We start from the raw sequence: 27,581 nt of genomic DNA on the forward strand, positions 1-27,581 counted from the left end.
TGCAGCACCACGGATGAGCCTAGAGATAATCACACAACGTGAAGTAAGTCAGATTGCGAAAGACAAATGTTCTACGATATCACTTATGTTATCTGAAAATTCATAAAAATGAACATATTTCCATAGGGAAAGACAATCTCAGATGGAGAAGACAAACTTATGGTTAAGCCAAAGAAAAGGTGTGAGGAATGGACAAATTAGGATATTGGGGTTAACAAACATATACTAATACATATAAAATATATCATCCCCAAAGACCTATGGAATACCAAGAGTGGTCTATTCAACACTCTACAATAACCTACATGGAAAAGGACACAAAGATCAATAGATATATGTATATGTGTACATGAACAAGATTCTGTGCAGCTAGAACAAAAGACATTTTAAAATCCAATTTGCTCTGATAAAAATGAAAACTTAAAGACACAAACAAGAATTAAGGAGGCTAAAACTTATGGGGGTTTGTCCTGACACATTCCACTCTAATCTGCAACCTAAAAGCACAACTTGCAGCAAGGTTCTGTTTCCCTAGCAAGCAGAGTTGGCAACGTAGAAATGCTGCCACCTTAAGGCCGTTTCCTCAAACAGCAGCTTTAAATCCACTGCTAATGGTCACTAATATTCACAAGGACTGCAGGGCTGTAAATGACTCATGCCCTCAAAAACTGTCCTGGGGTAGGGAATGGCCAAAAAAATCCAAACGCGGCAAATTTTTCAAGAAGGAAATTTGAAGTTGTAAGTTTAGCTGAATCTTAAAAAAAAATGAAAAGGACATTGATACACGCAAAACATCAGGAATTATTAGATGCATGCAAATCCAATCTACACAAACGTATCACCTCACACCAGTCAGAATGACCATCAGCAAAACGTCAACAAACAATAGATGTTGAAGAAGTTGTGGAGAATAGCGTAACCTCTCGGTCTAAGTGGGATGTAAACTGGTAACCGCCAATAATAGGAACAGAATGGCAGTGCGTTGAAAGGTAAAAATTGAGTCCCCATATGATCCGGAAGGCCCACTATTGGGCCTGTCACCTGTGAAAGCCAGCATCAAAAAGACACAGGATGGAACATCGTGTATTGCAGCAGTATTTACAATAGCCAAGACATGGAAGCAACAAAAATGTCCATCATCAGATGAATGGACGAAAAAGTGGTCCATGTACACAATGCAATATTAGACACAGAAAAGAATGAAACAATGCCGTTTGCAGCACCATAGACGAGGCTACAGACAATCACACAACTTGAAGTAAGTCAGAAAGCGAGAGACACATATCCTATGATATCACGTATAGGTCTTATGTAAAAATTGATAGGAATGAACCTATTTCCACAGAGAAGGACACTCACGTGTTCAGAAAACAAGCTTGTGCTTAACCAAACGGAAAGGTGTGAGGAATGTATAACGGAGGATATTGGGTTTAACAGACATATGCTAATACTTATAAAATATATAATCATCAGACATACCGAATACCAAGAGAGGTCTACACAACATTCTGTAATAATCTCTACGGAACAGGATCCAAACATGAAAAGATATATGAATCAATGAAAGACATTCTGTACACCTAGAACAAACACAACATTGCAATCAAATTTGCTCTGAGAAAAATGAAAATTAAACTGAGAATATCAACAACAAATAAGTAGACATAGTTTCTGGGGGTTTGTCCTGGCACATTCCACTCTACTTTACAACCTACAAACAGGACTTCCAGGAAGGCTGTGTTGCCCTAGTAACCAGAGTTGGGAATATAGAAATGCTGCCCCCTTGTGGCCGTTTCCTGCAACAGCAGCTTTAAATGCAGAACTAATGGTCATGTGATATTCACAATTACTACAGGGCTGTAAAGGACACCTGCCCTCAAAAAATGTCCTGGTGCAGGTAATGGCCACAGGAATTCAGAACATGGCAAATTTTTCAAGGAAACAATTTGAAGAGGTGAGTTTCTCTGTTTTACTTAAAAAAAAAACATAGATGAAAGCTCAATATCGGGAATTATTAGACGCATGCAAATCCAACCTACAAAAAGGTATCACCACCCAACACTCAAAATGCCATCAGTAAAAAGTCTACAAACAATAAATTCTGAAGGGGTTTTAGAGAACTGTGTACCCTCTAGTTGCTGGTGGGATGTACACTGGTAACAGCCAGTAGTGAGAACAGAATGGAGGTGCGTTGAAAGGGAAAAATTTGAACTACCATATGATCTAGTAGGCCCACTGCTGGGCCTAATCCCTGAGAAGACCAGAATCCAAAAGACACAGGCTGGCAATCCTGCACTGCATCAATATTTAGCATTGCCAAGACTTGGAAGTAACCAAAATGTCCATCCACAGATGAATGCACAAAGAAGAAGTGGTCCATGTACACAATGCAATATTCGCCATGGAAAAGGATGAAACACTGCTCTTTGCAGCACCATAGATGAGCCTAGAGATAATCACAGAACATGAGGTAAGTCGGAAAGCAGCCGACAAATAACCTGTGATATCACTCCTAGCTGTTACCTAACAACTGACACGTATGAACATATTTCCACAGAGAAAGACTCTCACAGACTTAGAAAACAAACTATGGTTATCTAAAAGGAAAGGTGGGAGGAATGGATACATTAAGATTAGGGTTACCGTACGTATGCAAATACATATTAAACACACGTATCAAAAAGACCGACCATATACCAAGGGAGGTCTACTGAACGCTCTGTAATAATTTACACGGGGGCTTGCCTGGTGGCACCGTGGTTAAGAATCCACCTGCCAATGCAGGGGACACAGGTTCGATCCCTGGTTCGGGAAGGTCCCACATGCAGCAGAGCAACTAAGCCCGTGCACCACAACTAATGAGCCTACGCTCTGGAGCCCATGAGCCATAACTACTGAGCCCATGCACCACAACTACTGAAGCCCACACGCCTAGAGCCCGTGCTCCGCAACAAGAGAAGCCACTGCAGTGAGAAGCCGGTGCACCGCAACGGAGAGTAGCCCCCGCTCACCGCAACTGGAGAAAGCCCACATGCAGCAACGAAGATCCAACTCAGCCAAAAATAAATAAATAAATAAAATAAATTTATTTAAAAAAATAATAGTAATTTACATGGGAAGAGGATCTGTACATGAGTAGATATATATAATGTTCAATTGAACCTGATTGTGCACACCCAGAACAAACACTATTCTGCTCATTACCCCAATTTAAAAAATTAAAACCACAAACAACAATTAATGAGACATAAAGTTATTGGGGTTTTCCCTGGCACATCCCATTCTAATTTACAACCTAGGAACACAACTTTCAGGAAGGCTCTGCTGCCCTAGTAACCAGACTTGGGAATGGAGAAATGCTGCCGCCTTGTGGCCGTTTCCCACAACAGCAGCTTTAAACACAGGGCTAAGGGTCACTTGAGATTCACAGTAATTGTAGGGCCGTAAATGACACGTGTCCTCAAAACATGTCCTGGGGTAGGTAATGGCCAAGAAAGTTCACAACACGGAAAATTTTTCAAGAAAACAATTTGAAGAGGTAAGTGTTACTCACTCGGTTGTTTTAAAAAAAAAGAAGAACATGGATAAAAGCTCAATATCAGGAATTATTGGTTGGATGCAAATCCAAACTACAAAAAGATTTCACCACCCAATATTCAAAATGCCATCCGTAAAAAGTCTACAAACAATGCATGCTGACGGGTTGGGGGAGAAATGCATACCCACTATGCTGTTGGTTGGATGTAAACTGGTAACAGCTAATCATGAGAACAGAACGGAGCTGCGTTTAAAAGGTAAAAATTGAGCTACCATATCATGCGGCCGATCCCCTAATGGGCCTATACCCTAAGAAGACCAGAATGGGAAAGGCACAGACAGGCAAACATGCCCTGCAGCAATATTTACAATAGCCAAGCCATGCAAGCAAACAAAATGTCCATCAACAGATAAATGGACAAAGAAGAAGTGGTATACGTACCGAATGGAATAGTAGCCTCGGGAAAAAAATGAACAATGCCGTTTGCAGGACTACACATGAGCCTAGAAATAATCATAGTACGTTACGTAAGTCAAAAGGGAATGACAAATATCCTATGATATCATTTATACGTGTTATCCTAAGATTGCTCCCAATGAACATATTTCCACAGAAAAACACACTCACAGACTGATAAAACAAACTAATGGTTAACCAAAATGAAAGGTGGGAGGATGGATAAATTAGGATTATGGGGGTAGCATACATATACTAACGTATGTTAAATGTATATAAACATATAACATATAAACTATATGAATTATATAATCACCAATACATATAAAATATATCATGACAAAACACCTACCAAATACCAAGGGAGGTCTACTCAACATTCTGTAATAACATACATGGTAACAGGATCCAAAGATGAACAGACATATGTATGAATCATTGACCAGATTCTGTACAGCCAGACAATCACAACACTCTAATCAAATTTCCTCCAATAAGAAATATAAATTAAATTTAAAAAACGAACATAAGTAAGGAGACATAAACTTCTGGGGGCTTGTCCCAGCACATTCCACTCTAATTTACAACCGAGGAACACGACGTCCAGGAAGACTCTGTTGCCCTAGTAACAAGAGTTGAGAACGTAATAATGCTGCCGCCTTGTGGCTGTTTCCCACAACAGCAGCTTTAAACACAGTGCTAATGGTCGCTTAATAGTCACGAGGACTGCGGGGCTGTAAATGATACCTGCCCTCAAAAAATGTCCTGGGGTAGGGAATAGGCAAGAAATTTCAACACATGACAAAGTTTTCAAGAAGTCAATATGAGAGGGAAGTTGTACTCACTCTTTAAAAAAAAAAGGAAAAGGAAAAAAAAGACACGCCTAAAGCTCAGTATAAGGAATTATTAGCTGCATGCAAATCCAACGTCCACAAAGGTTTCAGCTCACACCAGTCAAATGACCATCAGCAAAATGTCTACAAACTATAAATGCTGAAGAGGTTTTAGGGAACTGTGTACCTTCTAGCTGCTGATGGGGTGTAAAGTGCTAACAGCACTAATGAAAACTGAATGCAGCTGCTTTAAAAGGTAAAAATTGAGCTACCGTATGATGCGGCAGGGCACCTTCTGGGCCTATAACCTAAGACCACCAGAATCGGAAAGACAGAGGCAGGCAAATGTGCACTGCAGCAATATTGAAAGAGCCAAGACATGGAAGCAAAAAAAAGCTCCATAAACAGATGAATGGACAAAGAAGAAGTGGTATATGTACAGAATGGAATATTAGCCACGAAAAAAAATAAAAGAATGGCATATGCAGCACCACGGATGAGCCTAGAGATAATCACACAACGTGAAGTAAGTCAGATTGCGAAAGACAAATGTTCTACGATATCACTTATGTTATCTGAAAATTCATAAAAATGAACATATTTCCATAGGGAAAGACAATCTCAGATGGAGAAGACAAACTTATGGTTAAGCCAAAGAAAAGGTGTGAGGAATGGACAAATTAGGATATTGGGGTTAACAAACATATACTAATACATATAAAATATATCATCCCCAAAGACCTATGGAATACCAAGAGTGGTCTATTCAACACTCTACAATAACCTACATGGAAAAGGACACAAAGATCAATAGATATATGTATATGTGTACATGAACAAGATTCTGTGCAGCTAGAACAAAAGACATTTTAAAATCCAATTTGCTCTGATAAAAATGAAAACTTAAAGACACAAACAAGAATTAAGGAGGCTAAAACTTATGGGGGTTTGTCCTGACACATTCCACTCTAATCTGCAACCTAAAAGCACAACTTGCAGCAAGGTTCTGTTTCCCTAGCAAGCAGAGTTGCCAACGTAGAAATGCTGCCACCTTAAGGCCGTTTCCTCAAACAGCAGCTTTAAATCCACTGCTAATGGTCACTAATATTCACAAGGACTGCAGGGCTGTAAATGACTCATGCCCTCAAAAACTGTCCTGGGGTAGGGAATGGCCAAAAAAATCCAAACGCGGCAAATTTTTCAAGAAGGAAATTTGAAGTTGTAAGTTTAGCTGAATCTTAAAAAAAAATGAAAAGGACATTGATACACGCAAAACATCAGGAATTATTAGACGCATGCAAATCCAATCTACACAAACGTATCACCTCACACCAGTCAGAATGACCATCAGCAAAACGTCAACAAACAATAGATGTTGAAGAAGTTGTGGAGAATAGCGTAACCTCTCGGTCTAAGTGGGATGTAAACTGGTAACCGCCAATAATAGGAACAGAATGGCAGTGCGTTGAAAGGTAAAAATTGAGTCCCCATATGATCCGGAAGGCCCACTATTGGGCCTGTCACCTGTGAAAGCCAGCATCAAAAAGACACAGGATGGAACATCGTGTATTGCAGCAGTATTTACAATAGCCAAGACATGGAAGCAACAAAAATGTCCATCATCAGATGAATGGACGAAAAAGTGGTCCATGTACACAATGCAATATTAGACACAGAAAAGAATGAAACAATGCCGTTTGCAGCACCATAGACGAGGCTACAGACAATCACACAACTTGAAGTAAGTCAGAAAGCGAGAGACACATATCCTATGATATCACGTATAGGTCTTATGTAAAAATTGATAGGAATGAACCTATTTCCACAGAGAAGGACACTCACGTGTTCAGAAAACAAGCTTGTGCTTAACCAAACGGAAAGGTGTGAGGAATGTATAACGGAGGATATTGGGTTTAACAGACATATGCTAATACTTATAAAATATATAATCATCAGACATACCGAATACCAAGAGAGGTCTACACAACATTCTGTAATAATCTCTACGGAACAGGATCCAAACATGAAAAGATATATGAATCAATGAAAGACATTCTGTACACCTAGAACAAACACAACATTGCAATCAAATTTGCTCTGAGAAAAATGAAAATTAAACTGAGAATATCAACAACAAATAAGTAGACATAGTTTCTGGGGGTTTGTCCTGGCACATTCCACTCTACTTTACAACCTACAAACAGGACTTCCAGGAAGGCTGTGTTGCCCTAGTAACCAGAGTTGGGAATATAGAAATGCTGCCCCCTTGTGGCCGTTTCCTGCAACAGCAGCTTTAAATGCAGAACTAATGGTCATGTGATATTCACAATTACTACAGGGCTGTAAAGGACACCTGCCCTCAAAAAATGTCCTGGTGCAGGTAATGGCCACAGGAATTGAGAACATGGCAAATTTTTCAAGGAAACAATTTGAAGAGGTGAGTTTCTCTGTTTTACTTAAAAAAAAAAACGTAGATGAAAGCTCAATATCGGGAATTATTAGACGCATGCAAATCCAACCTACAAAAAGGTATCACCACCCAACACTCAAAATGCCATCAGTAAAAAGTCTACAAACAATAAATTCTGAAGGGGTTTTAGAGAACTGTGTACCCTCTAGTTGCTGGTGGGATGTACACTGGTAACAGCCAGTAGTGAGAACAGAATGGAGGTGCGTTGAAAGGGAAAAATTTGAACTACCATATGATCTAGTAGGCCCACTGCTGGGCCTAATCCCTGAGAAGACCAGAATCCAAAAGACACAGGCTGGCAATCCTGCACTGCATCAATATTTAGCATTGCCAAGACTTGGAAGTAACCAAAATGTCCATCCACAGATGAATGCACAAAGAAGAAGTGGTCCATGTACACAATGCAATATTCGCCATGGAAAAGGATGAAACACTGCTCTTTGCAGCACCATAGATGAGCCTAGAGATAATCACAGAACATGAGGTAAGTCGGAAAGCAGCCGACAAATAACCTGTGATATCACTCCTAGCTGTTACCTAACAACTGACACGTATGAACATATTTCCACAGAGAAAGACTCTCACAGACTTAGAAAACAAACTATGGTTATCTAAAAGGAAAGGTGGGAGGAATGGATACATTAAGATTAGGGTTACCGTACGTATACAAATACATATTAAACACACGTATCAAAAAGACCGACCATATACCAAGGGAGGTCTACTGAACGCTCTGTAATAATTTACACGGGGGCTTGCCTGGTGGCACCGTGGTTAAGAATCCACCTGCCAATGCAGGGGACACAGGTTCGATCCCTGGTTCGGGAAGGTCCCACATGCAGCAGAGCAACTAAGCCCGTGCACCACAACTAATGAGCCTACGCTCTGGAGCCCATGAGCCATAACTACTGAGCCCATGCACCACAACTACTGAAGCCCACACGCCTAGAGCCCGTGCTCCGCAACAAGAGAAGCCACTGCAGTGAGAAGCCGGTGCACCGCAACGGAGAGTAGCCCCCGCTCACCGCAACTGGAGAAAGCCCACATGCAGCAACGAAGATCCAACTCAGCCAAAAATAAATAAATAAATAAAATAAATTTATTTAAAAAAATAATAGTAATTTACATGGGAAGAGGATCTGTACATGAGTAGATATATATAATGTTCAATTGAACCTGATTGTGCACACCCAGAACAAACACTATTCTGCTCATTACCCCAATTTAAAAAATTAAAACCACGAACAACAATTAATGAGACATAAAGTTATTGGGGTTTTCCCTGGCACATCCCATTCTAATTTACAACCTAGGAACACAACTTTCAGGAAGGCTCTGCTGCCCTAGTAACCAGACTTGGGAATGGAGAAATGCTGCCGCCTTGTGGCCGTTTCCCACAACAGCAGCTTTAAACACAGGGCTAAGGGTCACTTGAGATTCACAGTAATTGTAGGGCCGTAAATGACACGTGTCCTCAAAACATGTCCTGGGGTAGGTAATGGCCAAGAAAGTTCACAACACGGAAAATTTTTCAAGAAAACAATTTGAAGAGGTAAGTGTTACTCACTCGGTTGTTTTAAAAAAAAAGAAGAACATGGATAAAAGCTCAATATCAGGAATTATTGGTTGGATGCAAATCCAAACTACAAAAAGATTTCACCACCCAATATTCAAAATGCCATCCGTAAAAAGTCTACAAACAATGCATGCTGACGGGTTGGGGGAGAAATGCATACCCACTATGCTGTTGGTTGGATGTAAACTGGTAACAGCTAATCATGAGAACAGAACGGAGCTGCGTTTAAAAGGTAAAAATTGAGCTACCATATCATGCGGCCGATCCCCTAATGGGCCTATACCCTAAGAAGACCAGAATGGGAAAGGCACAGACAGGCAAACATGCCCTGCAGCAATATTTACAATAGCCAAGCCATGCAAGCAAACAAAATGTCCATCAACAGATAAATGGACAAAGAAGAAGTGGTATACGTACCGAATGGAATAGTAGCCTCGGGAAAAAAATGAACAATGCCGTTTGCAGGACTACACATGAGCCTAGAAATAATCATAGTACGTTACGTAAGTCAAAAGGGAATGACAAATATCCTATGATATCATTTATACGTGTTATCCTAAGATTGCTCCCAATGAACATATTTCCACAGAAAAACACACTCACAGACTGATAAAACAAACTAATGGTTAACCAAAATGAAAGGTGGGAGGATGGATAAATTAGGATTATTAGGAAATTAGCATACATATACTAACATATGTTAAATGTATATAAACATATAACATATAAACTATATGAATTATATAATCACCAATACATATAAAATATATCATGACAAAACACCTACCAAATACCAAGGGAGGTCTACTCAACATTCTGTAATAACATACATGGTAACAGGATCCAAAGATGAACAGACATATGTATGAATCATTGACCAGATTCTGTACAGCCAGACAATCACAACACTCTAATCAAATTTCCTCCGATAAGAAATATAAATTAAATTTAAAAAACGAACATAAGTAAGGAGACATAAACTTCTGGGGGCTTGTCCCAGCACATTCCACTCTAATTTACAACCGAGGAACACGACGTCCAGGAAGACTCTGTTGCCCTAGTAACAAGAGTTGAGAACGTAATAATGCTGCCGCCTTGTGGCTGTTTCCCACAACAGCAGCTTTAAACACAGTGCTAATGGTCGCTTAATAGTCACGAGGACTGCGGGGCTGTAAATGATACCTGCCCTCAAAAAATGTCCTGGGGTAGGGAATAGGCAAGAAATTTCAACACATGACAAAGTTTTCAAGAAGTCAATATGAGAGGGAAGTTGTACTCACTCTTTAAAAAAAAAAGGAAAAGGAAAAAAAAGACACGCCTAAAGCTCAGTATAAGGAATTATTAGCTGCATGCAAATCCAACGTCCACAAAGGTTTCAGCTCACACCAGTCAAATGACCATCAGCAAAAAGTCTACAAACTATAAATGCTGAAGAGGTTTTAGGGAACTGTGTACCTTCTAGCTGCTGATGGGGTGTAAAGTGCTAACAGCACTAATGAAAACTGAATGCAGCTGCTTTAAAAGGTAAAAATTGAGCTACCGTATGATGCGGCAGGGCACCTTCTGGGCCTATAACCTAAGACCACCAGAATCGGAAAGACAGAGGCAGGCAAATGTGCACTGCAGCAATATTGAAAGAGCCAAGACATGGAAGCAAAAAAAAGCTCCATAAACAGATGAATGGACAAAGAAGAAGTGGTATATGTACAGAATGGAATATTAGCCACGAAAAAAAATAAAAGAATGGCATATGCAGCACCACGGATGAGCCTAGAGATAATCACACAACGTGAAGTAAGTCAGATTGCGAAAGACAAATGTTCTACGATATCACTTATGTTATCTGAAAATTCATAAAAATGAACATATTTCCATAGGGAAAGACAATCTCAGATGGAGAAGACAAACTTATGGTTAAGCCAAAGAAAAGGTGTGAGGAATGGACAAATTAGGATATTGGGGTTAACAAACATATACTAATACATATAAAATATATCATCCCCAAAGACCTATGGAATACCAAGAGTGGTCTATTCAACACTCTACAATAACCTACATGGAAAAGGACACAAAGATCAATAGATATATGTATATGTGTACATGAACAAGATTCTGTGCAGCTAGAACAAAAGACATTTTAAAATCCAATTTGCTCTGATAAAAATGAAAACTTAAAGACACAAACAAGAATTAAGGAGGCTAAAACTTATGGGGGTTTGTCCTGACACATTCCACTCTAATCTGCAACCTAAAAGCACAACTTGCAGCAAGGTTCTGTTTCCCTAGCAAGCAGAGTTGCCAACGTAGAAATGCTGCCACCTTAAGGCCGTTTCCTCAAACAGCAGCTTTAAATCCACTGCTAATGGTCACTAATATTCACAAGGACTGCAGGGCTGTAAATGACTCATGCCCTCAAAAACTGTCCTGGGGTAGGGAATGGCCAAAAAAATCCAAACGCGGCAAATTTTTCAAGAAGGAAATTTGAAGTTGTAAGTTTAGCTGAATCTTAAAAAAAAATGAAAAGGACATTGATACACGCAAAACATCAGGAATTATTAGACGCATGCAAATCCAATCTACACAAACGTATCACCTCACACCAGTCAGAATGACCATCAGCAAAACGTCAACAAACAATAGATGTTGAAGAAGTTGTGGAGAATAGCGTAACCTCTCGGTCTAAGTGGGATGTAAACTGGTAACCGCCAATAATAGGAACAGAATGGCAGTGCGTTGAAAGGTAAAAATTGAGTCCCCATATGATCCGGAAGGCCCACTATTGGGCCTGTCACCTGTGAAAGCCAGCATCAAAAAGACACAGGATGGAACATCGTGTATTGCAGCAGTATTTACAATAGCCAAGACATGGAAGCAACAAAAATGTCCATCATCAGATGAATGGACGAAAAAGTGGTCCATGTACACAATGCAATATTAGACACAGAAAAGAATGAAACAATGCCGTTTGCAGCACCATAGACGAGGCTACACACAATCACACAACTTGAAGTAAGTCAGAAAGCGAGAGACACATATCCTATGATATCACGTATAGGTCTTATGTAAAAATTGATAGGAATGAACCTATTTCCACAGAGAAGGACACTCACGTGTTCAGAAAACAAGCTTGTGCTTAACCAAACGGAAAGGTGTGAGGAATGTATAACGGAGGATATTGGGTTTAACAGACATATGCTAATACTTATAAAATATATAATCATCAGACATACCGAATACCAAGAGAGGTCTACACAACATTCTGTAATAATCTCTACGGAACAGGATCCAAACATGAAAAGATATATGAATCAATGAAAGACATTCTGTACACCTAGAACAAACACAACATTGCAATCAAATTTGCTCTGAGAAAAATGAAAATTAAACTGAGAATATCAACAACAAATAAGTAGACATAGTTTCTGGGGGTTTGTCCTGGCACATTCCACTCTACTTTACAACCTACAAACAGGACTTCCAGGAAGGCTGTGTTGCCCTAGTAACCAGAGTTGGGAATATAGAAATGCTGCCCCCTTGTGGCCGTTTCCTGCAACAGCAGCTTTAAATGCAGAACTAATGGTCATGTGATATTCACAATTACTACAGGGCTGTAAAGGACACCTGCCCTCAAAAAATGTCCTGGTGCAGGTAATGGCCACAGGAATTGAGAACATGGCAAATTTTTCAAGGAAACAATTTGAAGAGGTGAGTTTCTCTGTTTTACTTAAAAAAAAAAACGTAGATGAAAGCTCAATATCGGGAATTATTAGACGCATGCAAATCCAACCTACAAAAAGGTATCACCACCCAACACTCAAAATGCCATCAGTAAAAAGTCTACAAACAATAAATTCTGAAGGGGTTTTAGAGAACTGTGTACCCTCTAGTTGCTGGTGGGATGTACACTGGTAACAGCCAGTAGTGAGAACAGAATGGAGGTGCGTTGAAAGGGAAAAATTTGAACTACCATATGATCTAGTAGGCCCACTGCTGGGCCTAATCCCTGAGAAGACCAGAATCCAAAAGACACAGGCTGGCAATCCTGCACTGCATCAATATTTAGCATTGCCAAGACTTGGAAGTAACCAAAATGTCCATCCACAGATGAATGCACAAAGAAGAAGTGGTCCATGTACACAATGCAATATTCGCCATGGAAAAGGATGAAACACTGCTCTTTGCAGCACCATAGATGAGCCTAGAGATAATCACAGAACATGAGGTAAGTCGGAAAGCAGCCGACAAATAACCTGTGATATCACTCCTAGCTGTTACCTAACAACTGACACGTATGAACATATTTCCACAGAGAAAGACTCTCACAGACTTAGAAAACAAACTATGGTTATCTAAAAGGAAAGGTGGGAGGAATGGATACATTAAGATTAGGGTTACCGTACGTATACAAATACATATTAAACACACGTATCAAAAAGACCGACCATATACCAAGGGAGGTCTACTGAACGCTCTGTAATAATTTACACGGGGGCTTGCCTGGTGGCACCGTGGTTAAGAATCCACCTGCCAATGCAGGGGACACAGGTTCGATCCCTGGTTCGGGAAGGTCCCACATGCAGCAGAGCAACTAAGCCCGTGCACCACAACTAATGAGCCTACGCTCTGGAGCCCATGAGCCATAACTACTGAGCCCATGCACCACAACTACTGAAGCCCACACGCCTAGAGCCCGTGCTCCGCAACAAGAGAAGCCACTGCAGTGAGAAGCCGGTGCACCGCAACGGAGAGTAGCCCCCGCTCACCGCAACTGGAGAAAGCCCACATGCAGCAACGAAGATCCAACTCAGCCAAAAATAAATAAATAAATAAAATAAATTTATTTAAAAAAATAATAGTAATTTACATGGGAAGAGGATCTGTACATGAGTAGATATATATAATGTTCAATTGAACCTGATTGTGCACACCCAGAACAAACACTATTCTGCTCATTACCCCAATTTAAAAAATTAAAACCACGAACAACAATTAATGAGACATAAAGTTATTGGGGTTTTCCCTGGCACATCCCATTCTAATTTACAACCTAGGAACACAACTTTCAGGAAGGCTCTGCTGCCCTAGTAACCAGACTTGGGAATGGAGAAATGCTGCCGCCTTGTGGCCGTTTCCCACAACAGCAGCTTTAAACACAGGGCTAAGGGTCACTTGAGATTCACAGTAATTGTAGGGCCGTAAATGACACGTGTCCTCAAAACATGTCCTGGGGTAGGTAATGGCCAAGAAAGTTCACAACACGGAAAATTTTTCAAGAAAACAATTTGAAGAGGTAAGTGTTACTCACTCGGTTGTTTTAAAAAAAAAGAAGAACATGGATAAAAGCTCAATATCAGGAATTATTGGTTGGATGCAAATCCAAACTACAAAAAGATTTCACCACCCAATATTCAAAATGCCATCCGTAAAAAGTCTACAAACAATGCATGCTGACGGGTTGGGGGAGAAATGCATACCCACTATGCTGTTGGTTGGATGTAAACTGGTAACAGCTAATCATGAGAACAGAACGGAGCTGCGTTTAAAAGGTAAAAATTGAGCTACCATATCATGCGGCCGATCCCCTAATGGGCCTATACCCTAAGAAGACCAGAATGGGAAAGGCACAGACAGGCAAACATGCCCTGCAGCAATATTTACAATAGCCAAGCCATGCAAGCAAACAAAATGTCCATCAACAGATAAATGGACAAAGAAGAAGTGGTATACGTACCGAATGGAATAGTAGCCTCGGGAAAAAAATGAACAATGCCGTTTGCAGGACTACACATGAGCCTAGAAATAATCATAGTACGTTACGTAAGTCAAAAGGGAATGACAAATATCCTATGATATCATTTATACGTGTTATCCTAAGATTGCTCCCAATGAACATATTTCCACAGAAAAACACACTCACAGACTGATAAAACAAACTAATGGTTAACCAAAATGAAAGGTGGGAGGATGGATAAATTAGGATTATTAGGAAATTAGCATACATATACTAACATATGTTAAATGTATATAAACATATAACATATAAACTATATGAATTATATAATCACCAATACATATAAAATATATCATGACAAAACACCTACCAAATACCAAGGGAGGTCTACTCAACATTCTGTAATAACATACATGGTAACAGGATCCAAAGATGAACAGACATATGTATGAATCATTGACCAGATTCTGTACAGCCAGACAATCACAACACTCTAATCAAATTTCCTCCGATAAGAAATATAAATTAAATTTAAAAAACGAACATAAGTAAGGAGACATAAACTTCTGGGGGCTTGTCCCAGCACATTCCACTCTAATTTACAACCGAGGAACACGACGTCCAGGAAGACTCTGTTGCCCTAGTAACAAGAGTTGAGAACGTAATAATGCTGCCGCCTTGTGGCTGTTTCCCACAACAGCAGCTTTAAACACAGTGCTAATGGTCGCTTAATAGTCACGAGGACTGCGGGGCTGTAAATGATACCTGCCCTCAAAAAATGTCCTGGGGTAGGGAATAGGCAAGAAATTTCAACACATGACAAAGTTTTCAAGAAGTCAATATGAGAGGGAAGTTGTACTCACTCTTTAAAAAAAAAAAGGAAAAGGAAAAAAAAGACACGCCTAAAGCTCAGTATAAGGAATTATTAGCTGCATGCAAATCCAACGTCCACAAAGGTTTCAGCTCACACCAGTCAAATGACCATCAGCAAAAAGTCTACAAACTATAAATGCTGAAGAGGTTTTAGGGAACTGTGTACCTTCTAGCTGCTGATGGGGTGTAAAGTGCTAACAGCACTAATGAAAACTGAATGCAGCTGCTTTAAAAGGTAAAAATTGAGCTACCGTATGATGCGGCAGGGCACCTTCTGGGCCTATAACCTAAGACCACCAGAATCGGAAAGACAGAGGCAGGCAAATGTGCACTGCAGCAATATTGAAAGAGCCAAGACATGGAAGCAAAAAAAAGCTCCATAAACAGATGAATGGACAAAGAAGAAGTGGTATATGTACAGAATGGAATATTAGCCACGAAAAAAAATAAAAGAATGGCATATGCAGCACCACGGATGAGCCTAGAGATAATCACACAACGTGAAGTAAGTCAGATTGCGAAAGACAAATGTTCTACGATATCACTTATGTTATCTGAAAATTCATAAAAATGAACATATTTCCATAGGGAAAGACAATCTCAGATGGAGAAGACAAACTTATGGTTAAGCCAAAGAAAAGGTGTGAGGAATGGACAAATTAGGATATTGGGGTTAACAAACATATACTAATACATATAAAATATATCATCCCCAAAGACCTATGGAATACCAAGAGTGGTCTATTCAACACTCTACAATAACCTACATGGAAAAGGACACAAAGATCAATAGATATATGTATATGTGTACATGAACAAGATTCTGTGCAGCTAGAACAAAAGACATTTTAAAATCCAATTTGCTCTGATAAAAATGAAAACTTAAAGACACAAACAAGAATTAAGGAGGCTAAAACTTATGGGGGTTTGTCCTGACACATTCCACTCTAATCTGCAACCTAAAAGCACAACTTGCAGCAAGGTTCTGTTTCCCTAGCAAGCAGAGTTGGCAACGTAGAAATGCTGCCACCTTAAGGCCGTTTCCTCAAACAGCAGCTTTAAATCCACTGCTAATGGTCACTAATATTCACAAGGACTGCAGGGCTGTAAATGACTCATGCCCTCAAAAACTGTCCTGGGGTAGGGAATGGCCAAAAAAATCCAAACGCGGCAAATTTTTCAAGAAGGAAATTTGAAGTTGTAAGTTTAGCTGAATCTTAAAAAAAAATGAAAAGGACATTGATACACGCAAAACATCAGGAATTATTAGACGCATGCAAATCCAATCTACACAAACGTATCACCTCACACCAGTCAGAATGACCATCAGCAAAACGTCAACAAACAATAGATGTTGAAGAAGTTGTGGAGAATAGCGTAACCTCTCGGTCTAAGTGGGATGTAAACTGGTAACCGCCAATAATAGGAACAGAATGGCAGTGCGTTGAAAGGTAAAAATTGAGTCCCCATATGATCCGGAAGGCCCACTATTGGGCCTGTCACCTGTGAAAGCCAGCATCAAAAAGACACAGGATGGAACATCGTGTATTGCAGCAGTATTTACAATAGCCAAGACATGGAAGCAACAAAAATGTCCATCATCAGATGAATGGACGAAAAAGTGGTCCATGTACACAATGCAATATTAGACACAGAAAAGAATGAAACAATGCCGTTTGCAGCACCATAGACGAGGCTACACACAATCACACAACTTGAAGTAAGTCAGAAAGCGAGAGACACATATCCTATGATATCACGTATAGGTCTTATGTAAAAATTGATAGGAATGAACCTATTTCCACAGAGAAGGACACTCACGTGTTCAGAAAACAAGCTTGTGCTTAACCAAACGGAAAGGTGTGAGGAATGTATAACGGAGGATATTGGGTTTAACAGACATATGCTAATACTTATAAAATATATAATCATCAGACATACCGAATACCAAGAGAGGTCTACACAACATTCTGTAATAATCTCTACGGAACAGGATCCAAACATGAAAAGATATATGAATCAATGAAAGACATTCTGTACACCTAGAACAAACACAACATTGCAATCAAATTTGCTCTGAGAAAAATGAAAATTAAACTGAGAATATCAACAACAAATAAGTAGACATAGTTTCTGGGGGTTTGTCCTGGCACATTCCACTCTACTTTACAACCTACAAACAGGACTTCCAGGAAGGCTGTGTTGCCCTAGTAACCAGAGTTGGGAATATAGAAATGCTGCCCCCTTGTGGCCGTTTCCTGCAACAGCAGCTTTAAATGCAGAACTAATGGTCATGTGATATTCACAATTACTACAGGGCTGTAAAGGACACCTGCCCTCAAAAAATGTCCTGGTGCAGGTAATGGCCACAGGAATTGAGAACATGGCAAATTTTTCAAGGAAACAATTTGAAGAGGTGAGTTTCTCTGTTTTACTTAAAAAAAAAAACGTAGATGAAAGCTCAATATCGGGAATTATTAGACGCATGCAAATCCAACCTACAAAAAGGTATCACCACCCAACACTCAAAATGCCATCAGTAAAAAGTCTACAAACAATAAATTCTGAAGGGGTTTTAGAGAACTGTGTACCCTCTAGTTGCTGGTGGGATGTACACTGGTAACAGCCAGTAGTGAGAACAGAATGGAGGTGCGTTGAAAGGGAAAAATTTGAACTACCATATGATCTAGTAGGCCCACTGCTGGGCCTAATCCCTGAGAAGACCAGAATCCAAAAGACACAGGCTGGCAATCCTGCACTGCATCAATATTTAGCATTGCCAAGACTTGGAAGTAACCAAAATGTCCATCCACAGATGAATGCACAAAGAAGAAGTGGTCCATGTACACAATGCAATATTCGCCATGGAAAAGGATGAAACACTGCTCTTTGCAGCACCATAGATGAGCCTAGAGATAATCACAGAACATGAGGTAAGTCGGAAAGCAGCCGACAAATAACCTGTGATATCACTCCTAGCTGTTACCTAACAACTGACACGTATGAACATATTTCCACAGAGAAAGACTCTCACAGACTTAGAAAACAAACTATGGTTATCTAAAAGGAAAGGTGGGAGGAATGGATACATTAAGATTAGGGTTACCGTACGTATACAAATACATATTAAACACACGTATCAAAAAGACCGACCATATACCAAGGGAGGTCTACTGAACGCTCTGTAATAATTTACACGGGGGCTTGCCTGGTGGCACCGTGGTTAAGAATCCACCTGCCAATGCAGGGGACACAGGTTCGATCCCTGGTTCGGGAAGGTCCCACATGCAGCAGAGCAACTAAGCCCGTGCACCACAACTAATGAGCCTACGCTCTGGAGCCCATGAGCCATAACTACTGAGCCCATGCACCACAACTACTGAAGCCCACACGCCTAGAGCCCGTGCTCCGCAACAAGAGAAGCCACTGCAGTGAGAAGCCGGTGCACCGCAACGGAGAGTAGCCCCCGCTCACCGCAACTGGAGAAAGCCCACATGCAGCAACGAAGATCCAACTCAGCCAAAAATAAATAAATAAATAAAATAAATTTATTTAAAAAAATAATAGTAATTTACATGGGAAGAGGATCTGTACATGAGTAGATATATATAATGTTCAATTGAACCTGATTGTGCACACCCAGAACAAACACTATTCTGCTCATTACCCCAATTTAAAAAATTAAAACCACGAACAACAATTAATGAGACATAAAGTTATTGGGGTTTTCCCTGGCACATCCCATTCTAATTTACAACCTAGGAACACAACTTTCAGGAAGGCTCTGCTGCCCTAGTAACCAGACTTGGGAATGGAGAAATGCTGCCGCCTTGTGGCCGTTTCCCACAACAGCAGCTTTAAACACAGGGCTAAGGGTCACTTGAGATTCACAGTAATTGTAGGGCCGTAAATGACACGTGTCCTCAAAACATGTCCTGGGGTAGGTAATGGCCAAGAAAGTTCACAACACGGAAAATTTTTCAAGAAAACAATTTGAAGAGGTAAGTGTTACTCACTCGGTTGTTTTAAAAAAAAAGAAGAACATGGATAAAAGCTCAATATCAGGAATTATTGGTTGGATGCAAATCCAAACTACAAAAAGATTTCACCACCCAATATTCAAAATGCCATCCGTAAAAAGTCTACAAACAATGCATGCTGACGGGTTGGGGGAGAAATGCATACCCACTATGCTGTTGGTTGGATGTAAACTGGTAACAGCTAATCATGAGAACAGAACGGAGCTGCGTTTAAAAGGTAAAAATTGAGCTACCATATCATGCGGCCGATCCCCTAATGGGCCTATACCCTAAGAAGACCAGAATGGGAAAGGCACAGACAGGCAAACATGCCCTGCAGCAATATTTACAATAGCCAAGCCATGCAAGCAAACAAAATGTCCATCAACAGATAAATGGACAAAGAAGAAGTGGTATACGTACCGAATGGAATAGTAGCCTCGGGAAAAAAATGAACAATGCCGTTTGCAGGACTACACATGAGCCTAGAAATAATCATAGTACGTTACGTAAGTCAAAAGGGAATGACAAATATCCTATGATATCATTTATACGTGTTATCCTAAGATTGCTCCCAATGAACATATTTCCACAGAAAAACACACTCACAGACTGATAAAACAAACTAATGGTTAACCAAAATGAAAGGTGGGAGGATGGATAAATTAGGATTATTAGGAAATTAGCATACATATACTAACATATGTTAAATGTATATAAACATATAACATATAAACTATATGAATTATATAATCACCAATACATATAAAATATATCATGACAAAACACCTACCAAATACCAAGGGAGGTCTACTCAACATTCTGTAATAACATACATGGTAACAGGATCCAAAGATGAACAGACATATGTATGAATCATTGACCAGATTCTGTACAGCCAGACAATCACAACACTCTAATCAAATTTCCTCCGATAAGAAATATAAATTAAATTTAAAAAACGAACATAAGTAAGGAGACATAAACTTCTGGGGGCTTGTCCCAGCACATTCCACTCTAATTTACAACCGAGGAACACGACGTCCAGGAAGACTCTGTTGCCCTAGTAACAAGAGTTGAGAACGTAATAATGCTGCCGCCTTGTGGCTGTTTCCCACAACAGCAGCTTTAAACACAGTGCTAATGGTCGCTTAATAGTCACGAGGACTGCGGGGCTGTAAATGATACCTGCCCTCAAAAAATGTCCTGGGGTAGGGAATAGGCAAGAAATTTCAACACATGACAAAGTTTTCAAGAAGTCAATATGAGAGGGAAGTTGTACTCACTCTTTAAAAAAAAAAGGAAAAGGAAAAAAAAGACACGCCTAAAGCTCAGTATAAGGAATTATTAGCTGCATGCAAATCCAACGTCCACAAAGGTTTCAGCTCACACCAGTCAAATGACCATCAGCAAAAAGTCTACAAACTATAAATGCTGAAGAGGTTTTAGGGAACTGTGTACCTTCTAGCTGCTGATGGGGTGTAAAGTGCTAACAGCACTAATGAAAACTGAATGCAGCTGCTTTAAAAGGTAAAAATTGAGCTACCGTATGATGCGGCAGGGCACCTTCTGGGCCTATAACCTAAGACCACCAGAATCGGAAAGACAGAGGCAGGCAAATGTGCACTGCAGCAATATTGAAAGAGCCAAGACATGGAAGCAAAAAAAAGCTCCATAAACAGATGAATGGACAAAGAAGAAGTGGTATATGTACAGAATGGAATATTAGCCACGAAAAAAAATAAAAGAATGGCATATGCAGCACCACGGATGAGCCTAGAGATAATCACACAACGTGAAGTAAGTCAGATTGCGAAAGACAAATGTTCTACGATATCACTTATGTTATCTGAAAATTCATAAAAATGAACATATTTCCATAGGGAAAGACAATCTCAGATGGAGAAGACAAACTTATGGTTAAGCCAAAGAAAAGGTGTGAGGAATGGACAAATTAGGATATTGGGGTTAACAAACATATACTAATACATATAAAATATATCATCCCCAAAGACCTATGGAATACCAAGAGTGGTCTATTCAACACTCTACAATAACCTACATGGAAAAGGACACAAAGATCAATAGATATATGTATATGTGTACATGAACAAGATTCTGTGCAGCTAGAACAAAAGACATTTTAAAATCCAATTTGCTCTGATAAAAATGAAAACTTAAAGACACAAACAAGAATTAAGGAGGCTAAAACTTATGGGGGTTTGTCCTGACACATTCCACTCTAATCTGCAACCTAAAAGCACAACTTGCAGCAAGGTTCTGTTTCCCTAGCAAGCAGAGTTGGCAACGTAGAAATGCTGCCACCTTAAGGCCGTTTCCTCAAACAGCAGCTTTAAATCCACTGCTAATGGTCACTAATATTCACAAGGACTGCAGGGCTGTAAATGACTCATGCCCTCAAAAACTGTCCTGGGGTAGGGAATGGCCAAAAAAATCCAAACGCGGCAAATTTTTCAAGAAGGAAATTTGAAGTTGTAAGTTTAGCTGAATCTTAAAAAAAAATGAAAAGGACATTGATACACGCAAAACATCAGGAATTATTAGACGCATGCAAATCCAATCTACACAAACGTATCACCTCACACCAGTCAGAATGACCATCAGCAAAACGTCAACAAACAATAGATGTTGAAGAAGTTGTGGAGAATAGCGTAACCTCTCGGTCTAAGTGGGATGTAAACTGGTAACCGCCAATAATAGGAACAGAATGGCAGTGCGTTGAAAGGTAAAAATTGAGTCCCCATATGATCCGGAAGGCCCACTATTGGGCCTGTCACCTGTGAAAGCCAGCATCAAAAAGACACAGGATGGAACATCGTGTATTGCAGCAGTATTTACAATAGCCAAGACATGGAAGCAACAAAAATGTCCATCATCAGATGAATGGACGAAAAAGTGGTCCATGTACACAATGCAATATTAGACACAGAAAAGAATGAAACAATGCCGTTTGCAGCACCATAGACGAGGCTACACACAATCACACAACTTGAAGTAAGTCAGAAAGCGAGAGACACATATCCTATGATATCACGTATAGGTCTTATGTAAAAATTGATAGGAATGAACCTATTTCCACAGAGAAGGACACTCACGTGTTCAGAAAACAAGCTTGTGCTTAACCAAACGGAAAGGTGTGAGGAATGTATAACGGAGGATATTGGGTTTAACAGACATATGCTAATACTTATAAAATATATAATCATCAGACATACCGAATACCAAGAGAGGTCTACACAACATTCTGTAATAATCTCTACGGAACAGGATCCAAACATGAAAAGATATATGAATCAATGAAAGACATTCTGTACACCTAGAACAAACACAACATTGCAATCAAATTTGCTCTGAGAAAAATGAAAATTAAACTGAGAATATCAACAACAAATAAGTAGACATAGTTTCTGGGGGTTTGTCCTGGCACATTCCACTCTACTTTACAACCTACAAACAGGACTTCCAGGAAGGCTGTGTTGCCCTAGTAACCAGAGTTGGGAATATAGAAATGCTGCCCCCTTGTGGCCGTTTCCTGCAACAGCAGCTTTAAATGCAGAACTAATGGTCATGTGATATTCACAATTACTACAGGGCTGTAAAGGACACCTGCCCTCAAAAAATGTCCTGGTGCAGGTAATGGCCACAGGAATTCAGAACATGGCAAATTTTTCAAGGAAACAATTTGAAGAGGTGAGTTTCTCTGTTTTACTTAAAAAAAAAAACGTAGATGAAAGCTCAATATCGGGAATTATTAGACGCATGCAAATCCAACCTACAAAAAGGTATCACCACCCAACACTCAAAATGCCATCAGTAAAAAGTCTACAAACAATAAATTCTGAAGGGGTTTTAGAGAACTGTGTACCCTCTAGTTGCTGGTGGGATGTACACTGGTAACAGCCAGTAGTGAGAACAGAATGGAGGTGCGTTGAAAGGGAAAAATTTGAACTACCATATGATCTAGTAGGCCCACTGCTGGGCCTAATCCCTGAGAAGACCAGAATCCAAAAGACACAGGCTGGCAATCCTGCACTGCATCAATATTTAGCATTGCCAAGACTTGGAAGTAACCAAAATGTCCATCCACAGATGAATGCACAAAGAAGAAGTGGTCCATGTACACAATGCAATATTCGCCATGGAAAAGGATGAAACACTGCTCTTTGCAGCACCATAGATGAGCCTAGAGATAATCACAGAACATGAGGTAAGTCGGAAAGCAGCCGACAAATAACCTGTGATATCACTCCTAGCTGTTACCTAACAACTGACACGTATGAACATATTTCCACAGAGAAAGACTCTCACAGACTTAGAAAACAAACTATGGTTATCTAAAAGGAAAGGTGGGAGGAATGGATACATTAAGATTAGGGTTACCGTACGTATACAAATACATATTGAACACACGTATCAAAAAGACCGACCATATACCAAGGGAGGTCTACTGAACGCTCTGTAATAATTTACACGGGGGCTTGCCTGGTGGCACCGTGGTTAAGAATCCACCTGCCAATGCAGGGGACACAGGTTCGATCCCTGGTTCGGGAAGGTCCCACATGCAGCAGAGCAACTAAGCCCGTGCACCACAACTAATGAGCCTACGCTCTGGAGCCCATGAGCCATAACTACTGAGCCCATGCACCACAACTACTGAAGCCCACACGCCTAGAGCCCGTGCTCCGCAACAAGAGAAGCCACTGCAGTGAGAAGCCGGTGCACCGCAACGGAGAGTAGCCCCCGCTCACCGCAACTGGAGAAAGCCCACATGCAGCAACGAAGATCCAACTCAGCCAAAAATAAGTAAATAAATAAAATAAATTTATTTAAAAAAATAATAGTAATTTACATGGGAAGAGGATCTGTACATGAGTAGATATATATAATGTTCAATTGAACCTGATTGTGCACACCCAGAACAAACACTATTCTGCTCATTACCCCAATTTAAAAAATTAAAACCACGAACAACAATTAATGAGACATAAAGTTATTGGGGTTTTCCCTGGCACATCCCATTCTAATTTACAACCTAGGAACACAACTTTCAGGAAGGCTCTGCTGCCCTAGTAACCAGACTTGGGAATGGAGAAATGCTGCCGCCTTGTGGCCGTTTCCCACAACAGCAGCTTTAAACACAGGGCTAAGGGTCACTTGAGATTCACAGTAATTGTAGGGCCGTAAATGACACGTGTCCTCAAAACATGTCCTGGGGTAGGTAATGGCCAAGAAAGTTCACAACACGGAAAATTTTTCAAGAAAACAATTTGAAGAGGTAAGTGTTACTCACTCGGTTGTTTTAAAAAAAGAAGAACATGGATAAAAGCTCAATATCAGGAATTATTGGTTGGATGCAAATCCAAACTACAAAAAGATTTCACCACCCAATATTCAAAATGCCATCCGTAAAAAGTCTACAAACAATGCATGCTGACGGGTTGGGGGAGAAATGCATACCCACTATGCTGTTGGTTGGATGTAAACTGGTAACAGCTAATCATGAGAACAGAACGGAGCTGCGTTTAAAAGGTAAAAATTGAGCTACCATATCATGCGGCCGATCCCCTAATGGGCCTATACCCTAAGAAGACCAGAATGGGAAAGGCACAGACAGGCAAACATGCCCTGCAGCAATATTTACAATAGCCAAGCCATGCAAGCAAACAAAATGTCCATCAACAGATAAATGGACAAAGAAGAAGTGGTATACGTACCGAATGGAATAGTAGCCTCGGGAAAAAAATGAACAATGCCGTTTGCAGGACTACACATGAGCCTAGAAATAATCATAGTACGTTACGTAAGTCAAAAGGGAATGACAAATATCCTATGATATCATTTATACGTGTTATCCTAAGATTGCTCCCAATGAACATATTTCCACAGAAAAACACACTCACAGACTGATAAAACAAACTAATGGTTAACCAAAATGAAAGGTGGGAGGATGGATAAATTAGGATTATGGGGGTAGCATACATATACTAACGTATGTTAAATGTATATAAACATATAACATATAAACTATATGAATTATATAATCACCAATACATATAAAATATATCATGACAAAACACCTACCAAATACCAAGGGAGGTCTACTCAACATTCTGTAATAACATACATGGTAACAGGATCCGAAGATGAACAGACATATGTATGAATCATTGACCAGATTCTGTACAGCCAGACAATCACAACACTCTAATCAAATTTCCTCCAATAGGAAAGATAAATTAAATTTAAAAAACGAACATAAGTAAGGAGACATAAACTTCTGGGGGCTTGTGCCAGCACATTCCACTCTAATTTACAACCGAGGAACACGACGTCCAGGAAGACTCTGTTGCCCTAGTAACAAGAGTTGAGAACGTAATAATGCTGCCGCCTTGTGGCTGTTTCCCACAACAGCAGCTTTAAACACAGTGCTAATGGTCGCTTAATAGTCACGAGGACTGCGGGGCTGTAAATGATACCTGCCCTCAAAAAAATGTCCTGGGGTAGGGAATAGGCAAGAAATTTCAACACATGACAAAGTTTTCAAGAAGTCAATATGAGAGGGAAGTTGTACTCACTCTTTAAAAAAAAAAAGGAAAAGGAAAAAAAAGACACGCCTAAAGCTCAGTATAAGGAATTATTAGCTGCATGCAAATCCAACGTCCACAAAGGTTTCAGCTCACACCAGTCAAATGACCATCAGCAAAAAGTCTACAAACTATAAATGCTGAAGAGGTTTTAGGGAACTGTGTACCTTCTAGCTGCTGATGGGGTGTAAAGTGCTAACAGCACTAATGAAAACTGAATGCAGCTGCTTTAAAAGGTAAAAATTGAGCTACCGTATGATGCGGCAGGGCACCTTCTGGGCCTATAACCTAAGACCACCAGAATCGGAAAGACAGAGGCAGGCAAATGTGCACTGCAGCAATATTGAAAGAGCCAAGACATGGAAGCAAAAAAAAGCTCCATAAACAGATGAATGGACAAAGAAGAAGTGGTATATGCACAGAATGGAATATTAGCCACGAAAAAAAATAAAAGAATGGCATATGCAGCACCACGGATGAGCCTAGAGATAATCACACAACGTGAAGTAAGTCAGATTGCGAAAGACAAATGTTCTACGATATCACTTATGTTATCTGAAAATTCATAAAAATGAACATATTTCCATAGGGAAAGACAATCTCAGATGGAGAAGACAAACTTATGGTTAAGCCAAAGAAAAGGTGTGAGGAATGGACAAATTAGGATATTGGGGTTAACAAACATATACTAATACATATAAAATATATCATCCCCAAAGACCTATGGAATACCAAGAGTGGTCTATTCAACACTCTACAATAACCTACATGGAAAAGGACACAAAGATCAATAGATATATGTATATGTGTACATGAACAAGATTCTGTGCAGCTAGAACAAAAGACATTTTAAAATCCAATTTGCTCTGATAAAAATGAAAACTTAAAGACACAAACAAGAATTAAGGAGGCTAAAACTTATGGGGGTTTGTCCTGACACATTCCACTCTAATCTGCAACCTAAAAGCACAACTTGCAGCAAGGTTCTGTTTCCCTAGCAAGCAGAGTTGGCAACGTAGAAATGCTGCCACCTTAAGGCCGTTTCCTCAAACAGCAGCTTTAAATCCACTGCTAATGGTCACTAATATTCACAAGGACTGCAGGGCTGTAAATGACTCATGCCCTCAAAAACTGTCCTGGGGTAGGGAATGGCCAAAAAAATCCAAACGCGGCAAATTTTTCAAGAAGGAAATTTGAAGTTGTAAGTTTAGCTGAATCTTAAAAAAAAATGAAAAGGACATTGATACACGCAAAACATCAGGAATTATTAGACGCATGCAAATCCAATCTACACAAACGTATCACCTCACACCAGTCAGAATGACCATCAGCAAAACGTCAACAAACAATAGATGTTGAAGAAGTTGTGGAGAATAGCGTAACCTCTCGGTCTAAGTGGGATGTAAACTGGTAACCGCCAATAATAGGAACAGAATGGCAGTGCGTTGAAAGGTAAAAATTGAGTCCCCATATGATCCGG

The sequence above is a fragment of the Eubalaena glacialis genome, chromosome 7 (genome assembly GCF_028564815.1).
Source record: "Eubalaena glacialis isolate mEubGla1 chromosome 7, mEubGla1.1.hap2.+ XY, whole genome shotgun sequence".
Taxonomy (NCBI): Eukaryota; Metazoa; Chordata; class Mammalia; order Artiodactyla; family Balaenidae; genus Eubalaena; species Eubalaena glacialis.